At 40.3% G+C, this 12,872-nt stretch overlaps 1 protein-coding gene across 2 annotated transcripts in view; it reads left to right on the forward strand.

Moving 5' to 3' along the window:
* Nucleotides 1-12,872, forward strand: part of LOC149316961 (cadherin-6) — a 199,253-nt gene that overhangs the window by 25,600 nt on the left and 160,781 nt on the right. The window contains exon 1 of one of the 2 annotated variants that reach the window (XM_089516588.1): nucleotides 1,235-1,310. The exons of the other annotated variant lie outside the window; for it this stretch is intronic. The gene's annotated coding sequence lies outside the window, so the exon portion shown is untranslated. Of the gene's footprint in view, nucleotides 1-1,234; nucleotides 1,311-12,872 lie in introns of those variants that run through there. 2 annotated transcript variants of the gene reach the window in all.

Consider the following 12,872-nt stretch of genomic DNA (forward strand, 5'->3'; position numbering starts at 1 on the left):
GATCCATTCCCCCTCTAAAAACCTTTATTTATGCATGTATTATGTCATTTTAATCCTACCATTCCTCTTTAAAAATGCTCTAGGTGGCTAACAAGTATAGTTTTCAAAATGATTAAAAACAGTAAAAGCTTTAATGTAATTATAATGAACATAATTTAAATTGCCAAAATGAAAAGATTCATGATCACACCTTTCCCAAAAACTGTGAAAGGAGGAAATCGCAAATTTGAAGAAAGTCATTCAGGGGTGTGTGTTTTTGAAATAATGATCCAATAGCTATTTAAAACAGCAGTAGGCAAAGTGTGGTCAGTGTACCACATACAAGCCCCCACCCACCCTTTTGCCCTTGTACTCCAAACCCATTTTTTGTCCCATCATAGCCAATTACAGCCTGAAGGGAACACTGTAACTATGCCACTGCAGTTGACCCCCAAAATACTGCATCTTCTGAATAGATAACAGCCTTTTCTGTTCAGAAAATAAGATTTCTCCATAGAAAATACATAGAAAATGCAGTTTTCTGCACAGACAATTTTGTTTTCTCTGCAAAACAACCATGTGTGAATTCTGCACAGAATAAGTCCTGAACTGCAAAGATGATTGTCAGTCCAGGATTCTTCTTATCAGGGTTTCTTGTCACTCAAAAACACATTTTTCAATTTTAAAAAATATTTTCAAATATTATTTCCATCCTTATCATTGAGTATATCTATACAGTAGAGCTGGCCCAGTCTTAGGAGCAAGCAAATAAACAACCTATCAGTGGTGTAGTGAAAATGAAATGTTTGTTGTTGCATGTCTCCAAGACATTTTTGACTTATGGTGACCCTAAGGCAAACCTGTCATGGGAGTTTATCACATGGGGGCCATATGTGCCACCATCCCATTAAAGTATTAAACTGTACTCATTGTGCAAAAGTGTGCAAATGGTTTTCACACACAGCCAACAATAATGTGATGAGGGTGCATTACCAATGCAGTAAAGAGGGTAGAATGCATATTTGGTTTTCATACAGATGTGTGAATATTCTGCTAATGGTTTGGAAATAGCGGCTTTTATGCATATGCACATGAGTAATAGTTGCATCACCGGGATCCATGGGTCCTGAACTAAACCCAGCAGATACCAAGAGCTCACTCTACCCATGCTCATCAACCTCATCTTATCTATTTCAGTGACCTCCAACTCATCCCTGCATTTACTGCCACATGCATCAAGGAACATAATACCAAAAAGAAATAATCCAGAGCATGAAATGCTGTGATCCTTTCGCCAGTCAGCCATGTCTGCCCACAAAGCAAAACCAGAGGTAAACTTGCCCCAATACACCATGGGAAATCCAGCAACAAGCTCAGAATCAATTATTATTCCATGAATAAATTGCAGTTAGCTTCCACACTATGGTAATTGTGCAAATAAAGCAAATTTGTGAATGAAACAAAAGTGAATTCACAATATTTTCCCTTGAATTCCTAAATACTGGATCATGTCTCTTTCTTATTGGATTAATAGCAGATTGCACGTGACATCGTGTGAAAACCAATTACGCTTAATTTGTACAATAAACACGGGATTTACCACTTTTAAGTTTCCAATTTTCCCCGTGTGATAAACTCTATAGGGTTTTCTTGACAGATTTCATCAGAGGGGGTTTGCTATTGCCATCCTTTGAGGTTGAGAGTATGTGATTTGCCCAAGGCTACCCAGTGGGTTTTTGTGTTCTAGTGGAGATGGTTTCCAGAGTTGCAATCCAATGCTCAAACCACCACTCCATGCTGGTGAAAATGAAATATAGACACACAATTCTGGGGTTTTTCAAAGCAAGTGTTATGATGCCATCTGACAGAACATTGGGGTAATTGGTAGACCTTGTGGTAAGTTAATGAGATGATAACGGTGCTTCCAAGTTTTGCTACTGGCTGTCTAGCATAGAGGAAGTCAGAGTATGAGGAAAATAATCAAGAAAGGGTTTTTCTTTGATGATGCTCCTACTTCACATTAGCTGTTTAAATGATAGGATATTGTGTGTCCAGGGATGAGTCTGCTCCACCAAAAAAAACCACCCAAATAAGTCACAGTGTTGGGATGAAAATGGCCACAACTCTTGATAACAGCTGCAGTTAGTTGGCACATTTATGAGATTAGATCCAGGCATCAACCAGCTCACCTGCCACATGATATTAGCGAAAACATCTGGCCTCAGCCAGAGAACAGAAGTGGGGCAATGGGGACTCACACACTGGGAGTCCTCCCAGGCAAAGACCCTGGAGCCTCTTGAGTGGGGGTACCAGAAATGCATCAGCCTCCTGCCTGAGCTGGCTATTTCTGCCGCATTCTTCACCCCAGGTCCCATAAGGAGATCCCCATCCATAACCTTTCTATGGATCCCAAGCCTATTCCTTTTCCTGCACACTTGTGCCATAGGTATATGAAAGTGAGAAGTCCAACCAGCAGAACCAAAGGACAAGGTGTGAATAGGTTGGGGCCTAAGAGGAACTGGTCCCCAGCTGGCAAAAATGTGTCAATATATGCCACCCTGCTGGACCAGAGTGAAGACTGCAGTCTGGAGCAGCCAATGAAGGGATCAGGCAGCCAGTTCCCCCATTGGCTAGCCCTCCCTCTGGCTCTGCCATCCATGGGGCCACAGAGCCTGGCTTCCGCTCTCTTCCCTGGGCTGCACCTTTGGCAGTGGGTAAGTACCCACAGCCCTGTTTATTTTCAACATTGTGTTTTTACAGTTGCCTTTCAGCTGGCTGGAGATCTTTTGTGAAAGTTCAGTGTGATTTATAAGTGGAGCCTAGACAGGCAGAAGTAAGCACTCTTGGATCAGTGAAGCTGAGAGCAGGATAGCTAGGTATACACAGGATTGCCAAAATGCCCTGTAAATTTACAGATGAGATTTTACTAGTGGTGTGTTTGTTTTGAAGGTGTGTGACTTCAACTACAGTGTTAAGTCCTTTGAATTTTGAGTAGTGTAAGCTCCTTAGGATTTTTATAAAATGTGCTTTGTACATTTTGTGTCTGTGTTTCCTTGTGTCTCTTGAGGGTTATGTAGTCTTCTTAGGAATGTAGCTATGAGTGTTATCACAGCTAGCTCCTGAACTTCAGAATTTGCTGCTACAATACTATCCCAGGTAGTCAGAATTCCAGAAGTGCCTGCCTATAACAGGAAAATGTTTTGGAGATACTTAGTTTTATATGAGAATTTTATTCTAAGGTAAGAGAGGCCCCGTAGTGCTTCTGGTTGTATTTTAGTCCAGATCAGTTTATGGTGAACATATTCATTTATCTGATTTTGTTGTTATTGTGTGCCTTCAATGCCTTCCAAATTATAGCGACCCTAAGACAACCCTACTGTAGGGTTTTCTTGGCAAATTTCTGCAGAGGGGGTTTGCCATTGCCATTGCCATTCTCTGAGGCAGAGAGAGTGTAACTTTATCCAAGGTCACCTAGTGGGCTTACATGGCTGAGCTGGGATTTGAACCCTGGTCTCCAGAGTCATAGTCCAATGCTTTCAACCATGTGTTTGATTTCAGTCAGTTTACAGGAAAATAGTACAAACACAATTAAAGCATAAATGAATAAACATAAAGATTAAAACACTGCCGATGGCACACCCTCCAACATTTCCCAGAAGAAAACTGGGACACATGTGGCCAAATCATATCAGAGTGCATTGAAGATGGCAAAAGTTACTAATGAAGAAGGACATACCAGTTAGAGAGACTGAAACCTACTGAGTCCATGAGCTCACTAATAAGGACAAGTCTCTGTCCCCTTCCTCTCCTCTCCCTCCTGGTAGGTTAACTTAGTGCAAGCTACTTTTGCCCTTTGAATTGAGTTTACAGCAAGTGAAGTAAACTGAGGAGAAAGGGGGATAGTGGGAAGAGGAGAAAGAAACTGGGACATTTTAAAAGTAGCTGGAAAACCTGGGATGACAGAGGAAGACTGTCTCTGTCGAATCAGGACAGTTGGAGGGTGTGCAGTAAAGGAAGAATAAATTGCTCATCCAGTGAAAGCCCCATCTGTAGCAAGTAAGGTGTTACCAAGGGCCTGTCTGCATGAAATCGTATTTGCCTGCTATCTTAAAGATAACAGAAGGGGAGCTAGTGTTGTCTTGGTTGAAAAGGAATTCCAAAGCCTGGCAGTGGCTAGTGAGAAATCTTGAGATTATGAGCTTGTGCAGACCGACACTTTGTGCCGGCCTGCAGACGAACTAGGACTGAATTAAGGCTGAGCGTTCACATGTTTTGAGCCTTAGTTCTGCCACCCGGGTGCCATCTTGGCGCGTGCCTGTGCACATGGGGCATGCCATGATGACATCCCTCATGTGCGCACAAAGGCATCATCATGGTGCGCGAGCACGCCTATGGCGTTCCTTCAGGGATCCAAAAAGAACCCGCCCAGAAGGAGGTTCTTTTTTATCCCTCCAGAGACCGTGCCGTGTGGTTGCCATGGCCTCCTTCTGTGGAAAAATGGACAACGTTTAGCCGCCCATCTGCACAGCCTCTCAAATAATTTAAAATTGCTGTTACTGGAAATTTAAAAAATATTAGAAACTTGGGAGATCTCCCTGGAAACCAAAATGACTAAACTGAGGCTGTAATACTTTGGTCACATCATGATAAGGTGCAGCTCATTGGGGGGGGAAATAATGCTAGGAAAGCTTGAGGGAAGTAGAAAAAGAGGAAGGCTGCATGCTAGATGGATGGACTCTATTAAGGAAGTTTCGAGTATGAAATTACAGGAACTAAGCAAAGCAGTGGAGGACAGGGAGTCTTGGAGATGTCTCATCCACAGGGTCGCCATGGGTCAGGAATGATCCGAGGGCAGTTAACAACAACAAAATACTGGCCAATTCCTATTCCTAGAATGTACTATTTTCCATATAGTGCAGTGTAAAATAACACACAGGAAGCAAGAAAACTGTGGGCAAGCCCCAGAGATGCTAGAGGTTTTTGCTGATCAGTATCTATTATGTTAATGAAACAACTCTAACTATATAACCAAAGTAAGAATTCTCTCACAGTACTAATATACAAATATATTTATTTTGACATTTTTTAATTTAACAACTCCCAGTGCATGGGTAGTGATTAACAACAACAAATTAGTGAATAATTTTTTTAAAAAACACATAGTTGAAAAACAAAAAAACCCAAATCCATGACAGCACATCACAACACAAACAGCAATTATAATCAGAGCTATCTAAATGGCCGTGTACAGATTGTAAACTGGGACAGCTGGGTATCTGTTGTTATTTCATTGTGTTATCTCTGCTTTTATTTTGTCAACATATTGTGTCGTTTGGTTTGTCTCTTTCTGTTATGCTTTGAGGCAGAGACATGATAGCTAGTGACACCACTGGAGAGAAATAATGTTATAGCATAAGCTTTCATTAATGTAGTCTGCTTCATCAGATGCATGGAGCAAAGTAGGCTTATAGGCACTTCGTGCCATGCATCTGATGAAGTAGGCTCAGGACTCTTCTACAGAAGCCCCATTCTCACAGCAGTCACACTATGGAGTTGACCCTCCATATCCACAAATTCTTTATCCACAGATTTAAGTATCCACAGCTTGAAAAGATTCAAAAAAGTATAAATTCCAAAAAAACCCCAAACTTTTTTGCCATTTTATATAAAGGACATCATTTTATTGTGTCACTTTATTTGATGGGACTTGAGCATCCACTGATTTTGGTATCCATGGGGGGTCTTGTAACCAAACCCCAAAGGATAAGAAGGGTCCACTGTAATAATCAAATAGGAACGTACTGCTTTCCATGCAACTATCACTGCACCTCCTCTCAATGGCATGACCAGGATGTCCCCCATCATGTTCTCTTCCTGACCTCTTCCTTAACCTTGTTTCCCCATCACGCCTTTAGGGTCCTCCCTTATTTTTCCATGCAAATCCAGAGCTTTGCTGTTGCAATTTAAATGTATAAAAGTTTAAAAAGTACTGTAAGTAAATAAAAGTAATCAGGGTGCTTGGGAATAGCAGAAGGGGGGGACAAGAGGAGGAGGGGACACTGATACCGCATGACTGGCAATCATATAACTACCCCAACAGCAACATTTTGCAACTGGGGACTTAAGCAATTTTCACATCATTCACAGATTTCCCCTGTGAATGAAAAGGGATGGGTCAGAGACAGGGCAGCTATGGGCCAGAGGCATCATCATGTAGTGAGCATTGACAAAGCCACTTCTTTCCCAGTGGAACCACAGTTTAAAAGCCACGTATAGTATTGTCCTCAATCTACAAAAGCTTACTGTATGTCTCTAGTATGGGGCTAGTTACTCTCAATATCACTTTGCATAGTCCATTTCAGTCTGGTTTCCAGACTGCTTATGGGACAGAAATAGCTCTAGTCCTTTTTGTGGAACACTTCCACCAAGAACTGGACACGAAACTGCTAGGAGATGATATCTAGAGTTTTGAAGTAACGTGTCACCAGTAATGCAGCACCTACGTTTATTTCTCCTTTCCACCTAACTCCAAGAAACCAGTTTCTGAGCTGGTGTATGGCATCTCTAATGATGTTGAGGAAGATAAACAATTTGAATCTTAAACCAGACAAGACAGAGATTCACCTGGCCAATTAAAAAGAAGATCAGGGAATAGGGATTCAGCCTGTGCTGGACAGGGATACTTTCCTCCTTAATCCATAGGTTTGTAGTTTGGCTGTACCTCTAGATTCTGTCCTGAGCCTGGAGGCCCAGGTTTCTGTGGTGGTCAGGAACACACACCTTAAAGTAAGTTTGCCAGCTTTGCCCGTTCCTGGCAATGCCTGATCTGGCCATAGCGTTACATGCCTTAGTTCCATTCTGTTTCAATTACTGTAAGGTACTCTGTATGTGTCTGCTTTGAAAAGTGCACAGAAACTTCATTTGGCTGAAAGAGCGGTACAGAGATGATTAACTGGGATGGGCTACATGGAGCATAGAACTCCCTTGCTGCAGCTGGTTGCCAATCCATTTCCAGGCACAAGTCAAAGTGCTAGTTATAACCTTTAAAAAAAACAAACCTATATGACCGTGTATTCTAAGATCTTTGGGGGAAGCCGTCTCTCAGTCCCACCACTTTCCCAGGCATGTTTGGTGGAAACAAGAGGCTTCTTGGTGGCTGCTTCCAGACTTTAGAACATCTTCTCAAGGAAGGCTAGAATGGCCTTCGTCTTTGTCTTTCCTCCAGCAACTGAACACCTTCCTGTTTTGATAGGCTTTTAGAAAGTGTTTTAATGGTGCAAAAGAGTTTTAGTGGTGTTGCTTGGCTGATGTGCGCGAACCAGCCAGGGTTCCCATGTGCCAGGTACCGATACCATGTTTGTACCCACTGTTGGTAATTTTGTGTTTCTCTCCTGGAAACTTGCTAGGAAATGGCAGCTGATTCCTGAGGGACAAGCACTGATTTAGGGACCACCACTTTGAGTAGCACTATTTGAATGGATTTTACATTATTTTAATTGTATACATTGTTTAGCTGTATTTATTTTTTTAAAAAATATTATATGACTTTACTGATGTATTTGTATGCATTTTAATTTGTATTTTCTTTAATTGCTGTAAGATGCCTTGAATCCCAGTACAGAGAGTAATGAAGAAAATAGATAACAATAACAATAGAAGAGATAGTAGTAATTGGTCTATCACTTGGTGACTCATCTGGCTTGCAGTTAGAAAGAGTCTCTCCCGCTCTTTCATTTATTTTACCACCACCACCACCCCATGTTCTCACACTCTTTAGTAAGTAAAACACCTTTTAAAGATTCAAAGGCATTGTGGGATTTAAGCAGTGACTTTTCCTTCTGTGACCCTGTTTGAATTCATTTAAGTTTTTGATTTTACTCCGTGGTTTCCCTTTTAATCAACAGCTTAGCATGTCATGAGCTCAGGGTGCTTTACATTTTCAATGCTAGATCCCTGCTCTGCAAGTGGCTGGTCTGACTTCAAAGCTGAAATGAAGAAACGCACCCATAGAAACAGCCTTCTTCTCATGCAGATGCAAAGTTCGAGGGACTTACATGTACAATCTACCTGCAATATCTATAGATTTTTCCATCCACAGATTCAACCATCCATAGCTTGAAAATATTCCAAAATGATTTAAATTTCAGAAAGTAAACCTTGACTTTGTCACTTCATGTAAGGTACACCATTTCACTATGCCACTGTATTTATCCTTGGGGTAGAGTGGGGTGTCCTGGAACCAAACTCCAACAGATCCCAAGGCCCCACTGTATTTCAGTTTCCTCTCCTTCTTCAGAATTGACTGTTGCTATCCCACAAGCACTTAGCAGGTCCTTCCCCTGATCACTTAATGGATTTGCAGGATGCTCATTTTAGGAACAAGGAAAGTCCCAAAACATTTTGAAGTGAGCAATCCCAGTAATGGCACTGGCCCTATTGTTGGAGAATTCTTGGAGCTGTGGTCCAGAAAAAGTTGTTTTTCCAAGCTGCGATTGCGAGTCAAACACTTTCATTTCCAGTGTGGTTTAGAGGAGTGAAATGATTCTTCATGCTTATTCTTTGTTCCAATCACCGCTGCTCACAGCTCTAATTGACTGCAGCTTCAATATTATATTGTTAAATTGAAAAATAGCTCTCCTTTATAGTAATGGTGGCATTATGTAGCCTGTTCAGTTGCATTGTATGTCTGTTACTGGAAGAAGCCAATCTCATTGGGAAGAGGTTTTCAGTGGGGTGTCGCTCTGCTCCTTTGATTTACAGAAAGGGATTTATCATGTCTTTTTTGGGGGGGACCGATAGACCTAACACTCATTGGGTCATGACTGTGTGCCCTGAAAGATGTGGGATTAGTCGTGTCCTGGTCTTGACCTATAAATTCCTAACTGTAAGGGCCAAGCCATCTGAAAGATTCCCTCTTCCTGTATGAGCCTGACCATAATTTGAGATAATTGGGTGTCCCACCACCAAGAGAAATTATACTGGTGAATACACGAGACAGGGCTTACTCCCCACCAAAAAATAAGTTTGGCTCAATGAAATTTCAACAGGAGACAAAAAAAAAAATTGTATTGTTTTACTAGCCATCATCTTTAAATCTGTTTTTGGACTGGCGCGTGTGTGTGTGTGTGTGCTTCATTTAGCTCAATTCTCAAACTGCTACACCACACGGATTCATTTCATATACACATACACACACTCACACAAATCAGACTCCCCTCTCATCCCTTCCCATATATATATATCTTTGAGCTTTATTTGTGGGTTTTTAAATCAGCTGTTTTTTCTCTTTTCCATATCACATTTTAAATGACCAGGGTGATCTTTTGGAGGCATCATATGCAATTATATGTAGGTTGTGTTTTAAGTTTTGAACAATGACATTAGATGAGAGAAAGGAAATAGTACTTGGAAAATAACACCAGATGAAAGTCTAAAAGAAATAGGTCGCTTTTTTCAACACCTCAAAACCCTTTGGTTTCCTTTTATTTGCACTGTATGGTATTTGGGTTATATGTATCACTCTTGTGTTGTGTTTTTATTTAATATTTATTGTTTAGTGTTTATATTGTGATATTGTTGTACAGGTATGCTGTTATATTATCTGTTCTAGGTCTGATCAATATATGTTCTACTAATTGTTTCATATAATTCATTGTAGTATATGTATTTTAGATCATAGTGCATGCTGATCAGCATTTTGTACTGTGTGTCATACTCATAATGCAATTCAGCCTTCTCTAACCTAGTGGTCTTTGGAAGATTTGGACTACAGTGTCCAGGTGCCCTACCTAACACAGAGAATATTTGAGCAGTAGGTTAAAACACCTATCACTTGCTAGATTTGGGAAGGCTAACAATGTGGATAGCCTGAATTAAATTTGTATGGTGCAAGAGTTATTTGAAGATAAATATGTAGGAAGATAAACCTAGTCTCTTCTGTCTCTTTCCAAGGTTTTCTGTACACAAGAGTACCAACATTCCCAGAAGAAAAATAGCTCCTTGACATTTCTTCCTTTTAAAAAAAAATCCCATCCCAGTTTAGCTCAGGGGATAAAAGCTGAGGCCCACATTTGAAAAGTAAACTAAATAACACTGGAGAGAGTGAGAGTGAAGCAGCACATAAAAGGAGCCTTGAGGAAAAAATGTGGAGGTCAAGAATTGTGCCGGCAGGTTTCCTCAGGCAAAATTCTGTCCTCAGTTGCACATGTACAGTCCCATTTTCTTCATGGGATTGCATGGATGGAACTGAGGAGTGAAACTAAATTGTTGTCTTCTGGTCCTCGCACTCCAGAGAGTTTGTAAGCACACTGCAGCTTCTCTTAACTGCAGCATATTTTGAACAGGATGATAAACTACATAAGTCTAACTCCCTTGGTCTTCTGCCACTCTATTACAGTTTTGATTGCAAAGCTAAAGACAATTTGGCAAACAGGTTGTTGTTGTTGTTGGTACATCAGGGTTTTCCAAATTAGTCACATCTTCTGTCTCCTGTGCAAAATCAAAACCACAGAGTTTGAAAAATAAGGGAGGAATAATTTTATCAGAGATCGTATACTTTGTGTGGTGTGTGTTTGTATATCTGTACTTTTTATAACTGAATTTGTTACTAGTACTCCAAAATATTCACAAGTAGCCATTCTTTTATAAGCAAGGTACATGGCATCAACAATCCACAATCTAAACAAAATACTGAAAATCTGATAAGGAAGACCTCAAAAATATGAAATGCCTTCATTATATTAGAACCACTGTGTCTGAGTAGGATAAATATGGCAGTTAAGTGGAAATACATTTTAGCTCTGAAAGACAGTTTGATTAGAAGGTGGAAATGAGCACCATATGCAAGTTGTGTCTCGGTTATCTGAAATGCCTAGGACCAGAAGTGTTTTAGATTTTGGAAGTATTTTTTTTTATTTTGAAATATTTACATATACATAATGAGACAGTATGGAAATGGGACCCAAGTCTAAACATGATATTCATTTATGTTTCATATATATTGTATGCACATAGCCTGAAGGTAATTTCATACACAATATTTTAAAATAATTTTTGCATGGAATGAAGGTTGTGTATACTGAACCATCAGAAAGCAAAGCTGTCACTATCTCAGCCACCCATAAAAAAAATGAATTATGGAATATTTCAAATGTCAGAATTCAGGATAAGGGATGTTCAACTTGTACTATTATCAAATCAGTTTCTGGAGATGTGCAGTTTCTATGCCATCCACACTCAACGGGGAGAGATAGTATGAGTACACATGGGGGGAAACATATTTGTTGTTAACTGCCCTCAAGTGGCCTTTGACTCATGGCAACCCCATGGATGAGATGCTCTCTGTCTCAGCCTCTCTGCTCAGATCCTGCAGGCCCAGGCCTCCCTGACTGAGTGTAATCATCTGGCATGTGCTCTTCTCTTTCTACTCCCTTCCACCCTTCCTAGCATCATTATCTTTTCTCATGATTCATTTTTCCTAATCAAGTATCCAAAGTACAATAGCCTCAATTTAGTCATCTTGGTTTCCAGAGAGAATTCAAACTTGATATGCTCTAGAACCCATACAGATGTGAAAACCGGATAGTGACAAAAGTCAAGAAAAAGAAAATAAACTCTTTTGAGATGTGGTGCTGGAGAAGAGTGCTGAGGATATCATGGATGGCTAAGAAGACAAACAAATGGGTTTTAGGACAGTTCAAGCTTGTACTGTCCCTGAAAGGCAAGATGACTAAGTTGTGGCTGTCATACTTTGGCCACAACATGAGAAACAATGAATCGTTAGAAAAGACAATAATGTCAGGAAAGGTGGAAGGCAGTAGAAAGAGAGGAAGGCCACATGCTAGATGGATAGATTCAGTCAGGGAGGACACGGGAATGGGCCTGCAAGACCTGAGCAGAGAGGCTGAGGACAGGGGTCTTGGAGATATCTCATCCATGAGGGTCACCATGAGCCAAACTGTCCTTGAGGTCAGTTAAGATCAGATCCTTATTTAATTCCCACCTCACAGGCATAGTTGGTGGGGAAATGAGAGAGGACTTTCTTGGAGGCTGCCTCTCAGCTCTGGTAATCTCTTCTTAGGGAGGCCATAATGGCCTCTTTCTTCCTGTTCTTCCATCAATAAGCAAAGATCTTTTTATTCCAACAAGCTTTTAAAACAGAAGGTTTTTTTAAAAAGAAAAAGAAAAAAGAATGAATTCTATTAAGATAGTGCTGTATTTTTTTAAAATGAACTCTTATAAACTGCATTTTATCTTTTTAAATGTAGGTTTAAATTGTTTTAATGTTGTGAGTAGCTAAATTCAATGTTAATGTTCATTTTTACACAAGTATATTTTTAACTTTATTCTCTTTTTAAAATTGTAAGCCGGTGTTATCATTTCGAATGTGTTATAAGTAACAGTGTTGTCACTTTAAATGTGTTAACACCCCATTATTACTTAATAAATGAGGTTTTCTTTTAATTCTCCATTAACAACAAAATGTAAAGTTGTTGTTGTGTGCCTTGCAACTTATGGTGATTTTAAGACAAACCTTACATGGGGTTTTCTGGGGCTGAGAGTGTGTGACTCATCCAAGGTCACCCAGTGGGTTTCCATGGCTGAGCAGTGAAGTGAACCCTGCTCTCCAGAGTCTGGTGCTCTAAACACTACATCACACTGGCTCTCGAAATGTAAAGTACTGGAAATTAAATAGTGGGACCCTAAATCAGCATTAAAGTCAAAATTATCCAAGTCATTGTATTCCCAATCACCATGTACAGATATGAGATCTGGACAGTGAAGAAAGCTGCTAGAGAGAAAATCAACCCATTTGAGATGTGGTGCTGGAGGAGGGTGCTAAGAATACAAACCAATGGCTTCTAGAACAGATCAAGCTTGGAAGCCAAGATGAC

Source organism: Sceloporus occidentalis, unplaced genomic scaffold, assembly GCF_023333645.1.
Source record: "Sceloporus occidentalis isolate IW3139 unplaced genomic scaffold, rSceOcc1.0.p SCAF_3, whole genome shotgun sequence".
In the NCBI taxonomy this organism is placed as follows: Eukaryota; Metazoa; Chordata; class Lepidosauria; order Squamata; family Phrynosomatidae; genus Sceloporus; species Sceloporus occidentalis.